At 35.6% G+C, this 13,492-nt stretch overlaps 1 protein-coding gene across 3 annotated transcripts in view; it reads right to left on the reverse strand.

Moving 5' to 3' along the window:
* Positions 1-1,977: 1,977 nt before the first annotated feature.
* Positions 1,978-13,492, reverse strand: part of PIK3AP1 (phosphoinositide-3-kinase adaptor protein 1) — a 135,824-nt gene continuing 124,309 nt past the window's right edge. The window contains exons 15-18 of one of the 3 annotated variants that reach the window (XM_074295958.1): positions 12,674-12,744; positions 11,953-12,071; positions 6,417-6,488; positions 1,978-2,365 (exon numbers count right to left, since the gene is read on the reverse strand). The gene's annotated coding sequence lies outside the window, so the exon portion shown is untranslated. Of the gene's footprint in view, positions 2,366-6,330; positions 6,489-11,952; positions 12,072-12,673; positions 12,745-13,492 lie in introns of all 3 variants that reach the window. The other 2 variants (XM_074295957.1, XM_074295956.1) reach the window with 2 other exon arrangements.

Consider the following 13,492-nt stretch of genomic DNA (forward strand, 5'->3'; position numbering starts at 1 on the left):
AGAAGCAACCCTATCACATCACCACTTTAATTTCCCTTCATATTCTGTGGCAACATATTTCCCCAGAAGAGAAAGGTCAAAATTGATTTAATTCCAGACAAATCTCTGAGAGGAAATTACTTTAGGGTGGGCAAGTGAGGAATGAAGAATAGAGCTTCCATCTGACTAATTGTTATCAATTGAAATCATAATGGGAAGCATACCAGTGGCAGGCTAATGAATGAACATTAAAAAGTAATAAAAAGAACATTTTAAAGTATTAAAGAGCATTAAAAAGACAGCTCCCCCAAACCCTCATGGATTACCCACTAGCATCTAGGAGAAGCAACCCAGAGAATGGAATTCTATCTTAGGAGCCAGAAGGCTTGAGTTCAAATCCTATTTTTGACAAATTTTTGCTCTCTGACCATAAATAAGTTATTTGATCTCTCTAAGCCTTACTAGTTATTAGACAACTCTTTGACTGCATTTGGGAAATAAGTCTTCAAAAATGCTTCATCTAAAAAAATGAGACAGTCAAGAGTCAGTTTTAATGTCTAAAAAGATCAGTAAACCTAGACTGTGTTTATTCCAAATCATACCCTCCCATGCTCACCAAGTTATTTTGAACCGAAGGAAGGTATTTAGCATTTTGTCTTGTAATTTAACAAAATTATTGTTGAGGAAGTATCAACAACTTGGACATAAGTCAAATCAACAAAGGTCTTTGTCTGCCCTGTAACAGAGTAAGTGAAACTGGAAGGGTGATTGAAGAAATAAAGAGCATTTTATCATTAAAGATTCATCCAGCAAAACTTAATTGTTCAGAATTTTAATACTATTGTTATTTGGATATATGCACATGAATAGGGGAGGGAACAAAGTAAAAAAGAAATTGACAGAGCCCAGAATAAGAGGTTTAGAGTTCAAGGAACAGGATGAGATTTCTAAGCCTAAAATAGTTCTAATGTGGCTTATAGGAATGTGCAAAATGGGGGATAGGGAGAGAGAGAATACTAATTTATATTCTCTATTTAAATAAAGTAAGATGCTCAAATTTGATTACTTTGAGATGGAAATATATGACTGGGAAGTGTAAAATAGGAACAGGCTTTTAAACTTGCATCCAGTTCCCCACCTCTGTCACTCATTAGTCATGTGACCATGTCATTGATCTCTGAAACTTTGTTTGCTCCTCTGGAAAATAGGAATAGTAATACTTGTAGTTGTTACCTCACAGAGTTGTTGGGAGGCCCACAAGATAGTGCATGAAAAGCTTTTGGCAAACATAAAGTGCTATATAGTTGTCAGTTATTCTCACCATCATTATTAAGCAAAAAAAAAAAAAAAAAATCCCTAATGCTTTTATTTTACCCCCCCCAATGTAAAACAATCTCCCTTCTCCCATAGAAGGTGGCATCTTGCTCAATCCAGTAATAGAGGAAGCAAACAGAGAAACCCAAACTTACTGTGGGATCTCTTCTACCATTCCTTGCTTGAAAATGGCAGAGAAGTCAAGGATACTCTCCCTTCTCTAAGACTCAGAGTATTGAGTGGCATCTCTGCAGGTAAATGGTACAGTAGATAGAGTACTGGACCCAAAGTCCCAAAGACTGGAGTCCAAATTTGACCCTGAGTAGATTCTGTCTGCCTCTGTTTGATCATCTGTAAAATAGGAATAATATAGCACCTCCCTCCCAGGATTGTTATGAAAATAAAATGAGATATTTGTAAAATGTTTTGTAAAACTTAAAGAGGTACATAAATCCTAGCTATTATCACTATTATTATTAATAACTCCTAATACTCTTGGTTCATAGATTCCCTAATATAACTCAATGTTCACTGAACAGTATTGTTTTTTAAAAGCAAATGGATATTTAATTCAAACCCCTGAGATTTATGTGCAGAATCCTCTCACTTGCTGTAATCCTTACTTAGCAACTCATTTTATGTATGAGTATTCTGAAGATGCATGAAAAGAACATGTCAGTAAAATAAAATTTAAAACCGCATTTTTATGAATATTCTTAGGGTGTTTTTTTAGACCTCCTAGTGAAAAGCATGTATTCCAACCAAGTCTTCTGTCTTCTAGGGAACAAGGAACTTCTCACTCAGCTTGTTTAAGAGGAAATGAAGTTCCTGCCTTCCCAGTCTTTGGCAGCTAAGGAGTCCCTTCAGAGACAGTCTGACTATGGAATACATCTTAAGGCCAGGAGAAATCTCAGAGTACAGTCCAACATTAAATCAGTGATGACATCATTAAGGAGCTGGAAATCACTTGCTTTTCTTCCAAAGTCTTTTTTAAAGAAGATATTAGAGGAGGAGTCAGCGACCTCTTGGTGGAACTGGTGGAGGTGGATGGAAATTCTCTCTGCTAGGAGGTCTGAAATGAAAAAAAGGGAAAGCTGGTTGAGAAACCAATTAGATGGACTCCAAAGTTAAGATCCATAGTATAACTCAGTTTATACAACACGCTCATACAACATGCATACCTATTTTTACACCCACTTCTTGTGACCAGATGTACATGAATGTGTTTGGTGGTTGTTTTTTTTAAGACAAAGAAAAAGGATCAATAAAGTAAAAACAGTGTGTTAATGTTAATTTTTGTTGTGATTCTGCAGCTCCAGTGGGTAGGAGATCAGTTTAATAGAAGTGAATCAAGATTAAAATAAAATGTTTTAGCCTATGGCATGGCTAAAAGAGTAATTACAAGAAAGGGGCAGGGGGTGCTATCGATTGAGTGTCTTCACTGAAAAGAATAGGGTTGGAGGTAGGGAAGAAAGGGGAAGAGAAAGAGAAAGAAGCACAGGATAACCTAGAATTCTAGGACAGCTACAGTAATGAAAGCTTATACTTGAATCTGAGTATTTTGCTTTTCTATATTCGTTTGGTTTTATTTTCATCTCCTGTTTTATGTGTACTTTACCTTAAAATAGTAAAATATTCCTCTGTATCTCAAGATGACTGATCTGAGGTAGGTATCCTGAAAAATGTTGCATAGAAGCAGCTTGGTGATTGCTAGTAACTTCCATTTTTTTTTTTTTTTATAGATTTACATTGTATCTGGCTATTTAACTGGACAATTAAACACAATATATCAAGATGTTAATTTGCTGATGCTCTAGGGTTTTCTAAGTAATCTTTTTTTTTTTTCCTTTTTTTGCCTATGTTCATGCTTTTAATTTATTTCTTTTGACTTATTGCCAACACAAACATTTCTAGAACTTTGTTGATCAGCAATGGGACAAAGGTGAATACTTGTATTCTATTTATTGTGATTAGTTTATCATACTAATTTCATATTACTTAAAAGTCTCATTTGCCATGATTCTATTTTTTTTAAATGACTATAAATGGCTTTTCAAACTTGCATAAAGTCCAAGTGACTATTTATTCATAAAATCAACTATTTGCAAATGGGCAGATTTCCACATATGTGTTGTAACATGCATATTTAATTATGATGGAAACTAGCCAACAATTGGAGAGAGTACAATCAGACACTCCTTAATTATCATTCTCTTTCACATAATTGTTATGCTACCCAGAACTTGCAGTTGGAGGAATTGCTCAACAAATGCTTATTGAAGGACTCTTTTTGCACATTTTTTTTAAAGTAAGGAAAGGAGACTCACTAAGCAGTTTAGGAAATGATGGCTTTTATTTTAGGGTATAGATTAAAAGAAGGACAACACAACAAAGTCCATCATTGTCATATGCCTATTTAATGATGTTGGACATAATGGACAACTTCATTGTCCTAAATATTGAGTGGATAAATTTTACATTGAAAATAAACTCTTTTTAAACAGCACAGTATAACACAGAATCAGAATACAAAAGAATTCTAGAGCTAAGATGGTTTCTGGTGCCTTGTTTTCTGCCTTCAAGAGAGAGGACTATGTGTTCAGAGATTTTGAAAAAAATATACAAGAGCTATTTACATATTTGGTTGCCAATATTTATTATGGGTTATAATCTACCCTTTTAGAAGGTAGCTATATTGATGCAATCATGGATCAAAAGTATTTGTATGCCATATATGCTTGCAAATAGATTTAATGACATACTATATTATTTTCCAAACAACCCAAATTCACCAATTTAAACTTTTTAAAAAGTACTTTTAAAAAAAGGAATCAGATTTTCAGTCTTTCCTCCTCTTCTCTTGTTTCTCCTCCCCTTTTCATAATGTTCTTATTAAATCTTATGAACAAATAATTTTTTACACTTAAATGAAATCCTCTCTGATTTGGGTGCCAATATCATAGAATCCTCTTTCTCATTTTTCCTTCTCTTTAACAAGATTTCATAAACTCTTGTGTGACTATAGCCTATTAACTTTGTCAACTCTATCTTTCTGATTTATTTCTCAGCGGTTTTAGCTATATATGACTCTTCATGATCCCATTTGGCATTTTCTTGACAAAGATACTGCAGTGGTGTCTCCACTCATTTTACAAATGAGGAAACTTAGGCAAATGGAATTAAATGATTTGTGAGGGACATATAGCTTGTAAGCATCCAAGACTGGATTTGCACTCAGGTCTGACTTCAGGTCCAATACCCTATCTATTACATCACCTAGCTGCCCCAATATTTCTGTTATCCTTTGCCAACTAGCCTCAGAACTCTTTAATAACTGCATACATGAAAGTCTCCTTTTTCCCCCATATCTTCTTAGATAGGTGACTTCTATTCTACTCCAGAAAGTTTTATTATCTTTAACCAGTAGCATGTTTTATAATAGATGACATATAATTTATATGCTATATCAGAAAGTATGTAATTAAAAACATTACATTTGTGGAAAATTGATGGCTGAAGATGGGTGATCGATCACTGATCATTTTCATATTTTAAGAAGGATGCTTAATGGTATAACATAAGTATTAGCCTTATTTTAAATCCTTGAGAGTACAAAATGCTGAAAATATAAATTAATATCTAGCATTTATATAGCACTTCAAGGTTTAAAAAGTGTTTTATATATATTATCTCATTTAATATGAATAAATATTTTATACCTAAACATTACAAAATATGTTAGGCATTGTGGCTCAGCAGGCATAACAGGAGTTAGGAGAAATGGGTTCTAGAATTAGCTCTGACATAAATTAGCTCAGTGACTTTTAAGGAGTTATTACATTTGCCTGGGAAGTTTCCTTAACAGCAGGCTAAAGGAAAATATGATTTCTCAGTCTTAATATTCTAATTCTATTCATTTACTAATACAGTATACTTCAGTGGAGAGAACATAGGCTCTGGAGTCCAAGATCCTGGGTTCAAATACTACTTGTCATTATGTCACTTTGTTTAAATCATTTAATCTTTCCAATAGCAGATTAGACTAGATCAGTGGCACCAAATTGCAAGACAAATGTACCTCCTTAGGGCCCCCCTAATGCTAATAGCATTGTTAGAGTTGCACCTTACTTCTGTCTATTTTATTAAACATTGCCCAATTACATTTTAATTAATTAATTTTAATTTGGGCTGCAATGGGGAATTGTATGTGTCACTTATCCTGAATTTGACCCTTCTGGAATAGATGACTTCTAAACCTCTTCTAGCTCAAAATCTCAGATGCTTCAATACCTAGCTACTCATTTATCTCAATTAGCTAATCTGGCTCTTTCATCTAAAAGATGCTGTTAAGCTTTGAATAAGCCTGAGGTACAGATTACCTGAGGAAGGAGGTGAAGATTCCCAAGTCTCAGGGCACCCTATCCTTCCAGAATCTCTGACAGAGATCTGGGGAAAAAAAAACCTTTTTCTCTTAAATATCTCTAGCTGAGAGATAACAAAAGTTAAGAGAGGGGATGAAAGAAAGGTAAGACACCAAATACAGATAGTACAGTTTGGGTTTAAGAATTCTTTCTCTCTTCCTTCTAGAGATTAAGTAACAAAGAAATTCCCCCTTTTAGAAAATGGGCCACAAAGTGAAAAGTACCCCCATATAAACAAATTCTCCTGTCCTGGAAAGCTAGAAGCATGGGAACAGAGGGACAGCTGCATGGGGACAGAGGGATAACTTCTCCACTCCTAGGATCCAAATCTTGTGCCTTCTAAGGTACAGACTTTCTTTGAACTTCTTAGACCCATTGCCTTCCTGGGATGTCCCATACTCTCTGCCCTCAACCCCTCACTTTGTTGTCCCTCAGCCACCCCCTTCCAAGGACCTGGCATTTAAGAATGTTTCATGGGGATAGAAATGAAGTTGTGTTTCTCTTTTATCTCTAACAGTACTTACCAGCCTTCCCCACACAACTGACCTTTCTTATGGCTTCTGCCATCCCCACTCCCATGTAATTTATTTTCATTTTCCTACTTCTTTTTACAAACCTTTACCCCACAAAATATTTGTCAAGAATTATTCCGAGATCCTTCACAATATCTCTGAAAAAGTTGCAAGATGGTGAGAAGGGAACCTTGTCATCAGGAAGACATTAGCTGCGTGATCTTGGACAGCTTCCCCCCCTCTCTGGACCTCACTTCACTATCTGGAAAAATGAGTATAAAAATATTTGCACCACCTCTACCTCACAGGAAAAAGCATTTGGCAAATTCTAATAATAATTCATATACTACCTATGCAATAGTTAATTATTATTGTTCTTTAATATCTTTTTTACCCTTTTCTATAGCTTTACATAGTTTCCTTTCGTCTTGTACTTACCATGAGCACACTAAAATTTTAAATAATTAACATTTCAACAGATGGCTTATTTTTCCCTCCTTTTATAAATCAAATTATTCTCTCTGCTTAATACTTTCCAATTTCCTTCTTTTGCTCTAATTTCTTAATATCCCTTAATCTAGACATAATTTTCTTTTTAAAACATGTTCGTTGATATAATAGTTTCTAGAAAATCTTTCATTTCCAAACATACCTCTCCCTTCTTCTATTCCATGTACATAATTTTCTAACAAGTCTCTAAATAATTTAAAGGACAAAAGAAAGGTTGTTTCCCTTTTCCTTCATTTTAATACAACATAGTAGTACCATATTGGTTATCTTCTTCCACAATGGCATTACAATTGCCACATTCATAATGAGTTCAGGGACCAAATAAAGAACCCATTACTTTTTCTTGCTATACTTGAAGCTAATACATTTTCCTCATCCTGTATTTGTATTGTCAGAATTTTTTGCACTTAAAATGTACAACTATAGTATTAGGTTACTATTGATTTAATTTAGTACAATGTCTGCATTTTCCCTAGACAAACCTAAATAGGAACCATCCATATAAAACTTCAAAATCTGATGTATCAGGATAGAAGAAGAAACTCTTGCCCTAGTGATGTAACTTATGTCTGTCAACCTCAGGATTTATCTTAGGAACATGTCATTTTCTCCCTGCAGGAAATAATGTCTCAATTTTCTATGTATCCAGACATGTTGTTGGTGTTACTGCACTTTGGTATTCTGTTTTTTTGTCATAGTTATTTTGTTTATTTCTTAGCTATCTATCTTGCTATAAACTCCATGAAGTTAGGGATCATGTAATAATTTTCGTTGCATTATTCACAGAGCTTTACACATAGAAGATACTTAGTAAATATTCAAATTTGGTTTGGAAAATTTTCAAAATATGGGTTGTTAATGGGAACTATGGAGTTTCCAAGAGATTGTGAAAATACCACCTGCTGACATTAGGAACTCTACAGATGGATTAAAAAGCATACAAACTCTTGCATTTCATTATTTATAGCTGGTAGAACACTACATTTGAAAAGTTCCCTAAAACTCTATTGCCTTGTTAGTTTATTTCTTAGCATTAGAATGAAATCAGTAATCAATCAGCAAATTTCTTTGGAGATTGCATCTCCCTAGCTTATCCAGGGTAAGTCAGTGTAGAATCATCTACAGTTAGGTATAGAAGGCATTCACGGCACTATTCCACTGTGGACTGACACAGAAGATGGTTACTCCATCTCTAAACTTGGGTAAGATCCACTAAGTCTGTCTCCCCAGTAGCAGAAATTAGAGATGCCTGCCACTATGTCTGGCCAACAAGCATTATTAAGCATTTATAATATTCCAGGCACTTGCAGAGCTTGGGGATCCAAAGAAAGGCAAAAATAAAAATAGTCCTTGCCTTATAAGGCTTACAAATTACTGGGAAAAATCCTTAGAAGAACAGCAATGTGCTTAGAGCAACTTCAACATTAATAATCAATGCCTTATATTTACATAGAGCTTTATACTCTCAAAAATATTGTCATTTAACTTCATCTTCATTTCAACCAGTGGAGCATATAGTACTACTATTTTATTTTACTTTATTTTAAAATTTTTTTCAATACTATTTTATTTTTTCAAATACATGTAAAATTGTTTTCATCATTTATATTTGTAAAACTTTTGTGTTCCAAATTTTTCTCCTCTTTCTCTTACTTCCCTCTCATCCCATAAAGATGGCAATAAATTCAATATAGGTTATATATATATAGAACTACTATTTTAATGCAATTATAGCATTTACTATTTACAAATAAGGAAACTGAGAAACAAAGTGATTCTTATAAAAGTCAACTAATAAATATAAAATAGAATGAATTCTCCACAATACCTTGTCTCATATGAACCTGTTAACTGGGAACTTAAATTTATACTAAATTAAATTTAAACTGTTTCTATAAACATTATTTAAAATAAAAATTTTATAATACATTAAAATATAGACATTTTAATAATAAGTGCATCATGGCTTCCATTTTTATCAAATATTTGGGCTAGAAAGGACTTTAAAAACCCTCTGGTTAAATCTCCTCACTGTACAAATAAGGAAACTGAGGGTCAGAGAGTTTAATTAAATTTAAATGGGGGCAGTTAGGTGGCGAAGTGGATAGAGCACCAGCCCTGAATTCAGGAGGACTGGAGTTCAAATTTGATCTCAGACACTTAACACTGCCTAGCTGTGTGACCCTGGGCAAGTCACTTAACCCCAGCTGGCCTCAAGGGGGGGGGGAGTAAATTTAAATGAATAATCAATAGTGAGGAAAGATTTGAACTCAACACCTCTAACTCCAAATCCAGGAACTCCTTTCACTATATATAATTTCTTTCTAGGAGTAAGCTTTTCAGAGAACTTTCCTATGTCTTATGGCTCCCAACCTATTTTTTTCTCCTCATGAGCACTTCCAATCCCTCCCTCTTTCATTATTTTCCCATGCCATTGCCCTTCCCCTGTTTTGATCATACTTTCCCTTTCCAATCTTGGACTAGTTTCATTACACATTTAGCTCTTTTCTCAAATCTCTTGGTTCCCCCTCATCCTGTTTCTGACCCTTTACCAGATATTCCAATCAAGGATTACTCTCTTCATCTGCCTCCTTTGTTCCTATTCACATACTGCTAAATAGAACTACAGGAGCCAGGAAGCTGTGCTGACTGCATCCACTACACATTTATGTTATCTCATCTTTACTGGGCCCTCATTACAGCAAGGCAATCCTCCTCCTTCTAATTTGTTCTGTACCTACTCACCATACTGGCTTTGCCAAACCTCCTCTATTGTCTTAACATGCCTTTCCCCACCCTCTCCACAGAGGAAGTCATTTCACACACATACTCAACTGAAAAAAAAAACTGAGGTCATTCACTGAGGGCTCCCTCTTTTCCCTTTTCCCTATCTCACACCTCTGACAGCATCCTGTCTTCTCCAGCAGAGTTTCCTCATCCCCACACCCAATCTTTAGTCTCCCCTTATCTATTGGCTTGATCCTTTTTACCTAAAAACACACTCATCTTCCCAAGCCTTAAAAAACCCTCCTGGGATCCTAAGATCCTGGCTGGTCATCATCCCATGTTATCTCCTTTCCCCTTCCTGGATAAACTCCTTGACAAAACTCTCTATCAGGACTCTCACTTGCTCTCATTTTCCTTGTTTCTGAATTCTCATATCCTTTGAAGTCTAGCTTCCAGCATCATCCTTCAACTAAAACTGTTCTTTCTACAGTTACTAGTATTCTCTTGCCATATCAGATGATATTTTCTCAAGGTTCATCCTTGACCTCTCAAGAGACAGGTACAGTTGATCAACTTTTCCTCCTAAATAGATGTTTCCCATTTGGGCTTTTCACAACATCACTTTCTCCTGATTCTTTTCCTGCCTGGTCTGATTATTCTTTGTCTTATTTTACAGGATCTTTATCCAGGTCATGTTCATTAACTTTAGGATCTCCAGGACTCTTTTCTGAGTCCTCTTTATTTTCTCCAAATATTATCTCAGCTGATAATCTCAACAAATCCATTGATTCAATTTTCAGCTCTATGCAAATGATTTCTAGAGCTAGAAATTCAGCCCTACTCAGGTGGCACAGTACATGAAACGCTGGGTTTGGAATCAAGAAGACTCATCTTCCAGAGTTCAGATCTGGCCTCAGATACTTACTATGTGACCCTGGGCAAGTCACTTGATCCTATTTACTTCAGTTTTCTTACCTGTAAAGTGAGCTGGAAAAGGAAATGGCAAAATACTTATCTTTGCCAAGAAAATCCCAAATGGGGTCATAAAGAGTTGAACGTGACTGAAATAACTATCACACATCTATAACTGCCTATTGGACTTCTCAAACTGGATGCCCTATAGATATCTTAATCTCAAGATGATGACAACTGTACTCATTACTTTCCTCCCAAAGCCTTCCCCCATTCTGAATTTCTTTCAGAACACCATCATGTTCCCAGTCACACAGGTTTTCCACTTCAATGCCATCCTTGACTCAAATCACTCCACACATCCAAACAGTTACCGGATTGTGTAACTTCCTTCTATATAGCATTTCTCAGGTGTGTTCACTTCTTTCCCTTCATATAGTTACCAGTCTAGTTCGGGCCTTTATCTCTTGGATTATTGCCTTCTATTTGGTTTCTCTCTTCTAAACAGTTCTCTCTTGGATTCAATCCATCCCTCCATCTATCAAAGTGATTTTTCTAAAGCATTGGTTTGACCATGTCATTCCTGTCCCCTATCCCCCCCACCCAAACTCAGTAAACTCTAATATCACCAGATGAGTTTAATTAAGAATTAAGCCATTTGCAAACTGCAATAAATTCTAGTGATTCCCTAATACATCAAAACTAAATATAATATCCTTTGTTTGAAATTGAAAATTCTTCATAATCTAGTCTTTTCCTGTCATTTGCATAATATTGCTCCCTTCTACAAAATCCAATCATACCAGACAACTTGTTCCCTGCCTACAACCAACACTCCATATCTCCCATCTCCACACCTTTCCATTGGCCATCTGTCATGGCTGGATTGTTCTCCTTCCTCACCTCTGCAGATGAGAATTCCTGGCTTCCTTTCTCAGCTCAGATGCTACTTTGTATGGGAAGACTTCATTGTCTCCTCCAAATTCTAGAGTCTTCTTCTCTAAGGTTACCTTTAAGTATTCTTTATGTATCTTGTATGTAGGAATTAAATATTATCTCCCCCCATTAAAAGTGTATATTTCTTATAAGCATGTACTATTTTTGCCTGCCTTTGTATTTCTAGTGCTTAGATGGCATGGCATATATATGTTGTTGTTCAGTCACGTCTGACTGACTCTTTGTGACCTCTCAAACCATACTGTCCATGGGATTTTTTTGCTTTTTGGCAAGATACTTGAGTGTCTTCTCCCAGTGGATTAAAGGCAAACAGAGATTAAGTGACATACTCAGGGTCATACAGTAAACATCTGAGGTCGGATTTGAACTCAGGGCCTCCTGAGTCCAAGGCCCAGCACTTTATCCACTGAGCCACCTGGCTGCCTCCTAACGGGCACATAAACACTTAATGTTGTTGATTGAATGGGACATCATATTTGTAAAGCACTTAGCACAGTACCTGGCATCTAGTAGGTACTAAATAAATGCTTATTCTTTCCCCTCCATTTATATCAAGTCTCATGAAGATCAAAGCTCTTTTCCCTCAGCTGAGACACACTGAATATCCTGGTCCAACTTACCTCTGAGAGGCAGCTCGAGGAGGTATCCTGGGAGGCCTTTCCAATGGCTTGATGGGGGGTTTGTCCATGGGCAGGGGACCTGGGCTACGGCTTCTATTAACTTCTGGGAACTCATTGTCCTTCAGGAAGCAAAACCAGCAGGAAGAAAGGGGAAAAAAATAAGTTTCACCATTCATGTACAATGAAAATTATTATTTCTAAGTCTTCTCAAGAGCCAATAAGCAGGATTTTATGAAAGAATGGTTCTCAGATCTGGTCAATTATTACACATTTATATATAAGACTATCATGATTTCCAATTTCAAGATGAAATTAATTGGGGGAAGGTAAGGACAATTATCATCAACTGACTCATCAGAAAGACCTCTACAGGTGTGACCTAAAGGGAGAGGAGTCAGAAAGTGGTGTCAGAAAGCTCAACTATTGTCAACAATATCATCAACCGGTTCTGATGACTTTCTGGTACTGACCCAGCAAGAAGCAATGTGCTTTCCTAGTCTCTTATATCCTAGCCAAGATGACAAGAATTAAACTGTTAGTTCTCTTGAACTGCCTAAATCCTATTATAAATATTATATGTTTATAAATATTTCCTATTATTTATAGGGAAAGTTCTATGAAATCTTTTTTTTAAATATTTAAATTGTTCTTTTGAGAAACAGAATTTTAAATCATCCTAAAACTAACATTTTTGATGAGTGAGATAGGTTCCCAGTCTTACCTCATTGTCACCTTCCATCCCACTGCTAACACTGAGCACACTTCGGGTGCTAGATCGGTTACTATTGCTACCTGGTTAATGAAAAGAAAACCAGATGAGCAAGATGTAGAAAAAACATAGATTAAAAGAAAATCAAACATTTACTTATTGGTGAGGGTTTTTTTCTGTTTCTAACAAAAGGTTGTGTGTGTGTGTGTGTGTGTGTGTGTGTGTGTGTGTGTGTGTATGTTTTAAGACACATGGCCCATAATCAAATTGACTGCCTTTTGTTAAAGTTTTATTTTTGTATTGTTTCCAGCATAAAACTAGATGAATCAAATATTATACCTTTTTCTATTTATGATCACTTGTTACTGATGGCCCTCAGCTATTCATTGGTATCTCTGCATTTTAAAAAATACAAGTTGGAATTGAAAATATGGCAAAAAAGCAAATAAAACAATATTGACATTATTTTGTCAAAGTCAGTACACCTCTTTTGAAAAAGTAAATGCTAAGTAGCATGGAGTTTATATTGTTATGTATTTCAATGTTTGTTTTTGTTTATGAGTACTAATGTATAAGGCAGCTACAATGGATAGGAGTTAGTAAGATTTCTTTCTGAGTTCAAATCAGCCTCAGACACAACCTGGGAAAGTCACTTAATTCTGTTTGCCTCAGTTTCCTCATCAGTAAAAATAAGCTGGAGAAGGGAATGGCAAGTCACTCCAATATGTTTGCTAAGAAAACCCCAAATGGGGTCCGTTCACAAAGGTTCAGACATGGCTGAAAAATGACTGAACAACAAAACAAATACTACCTCTGGGAAAAATGACTTTG

This window comes from Sminthopsis crassicaudata, chromosome 2 (genome assembly GCF_048593235.1).
Source record: "Sminthopsis crassicaudata isolate SCR6 chromosome 2, ASM4859323v1, whole genome shotgun sequence".
Lineage (NCBI taxonomy): Eukaryota > Metazoa > Chordata > Mammalia > Dasyuromorphia > Dasyuridae > Sminthopsis > Sminthopsis crassicaudata.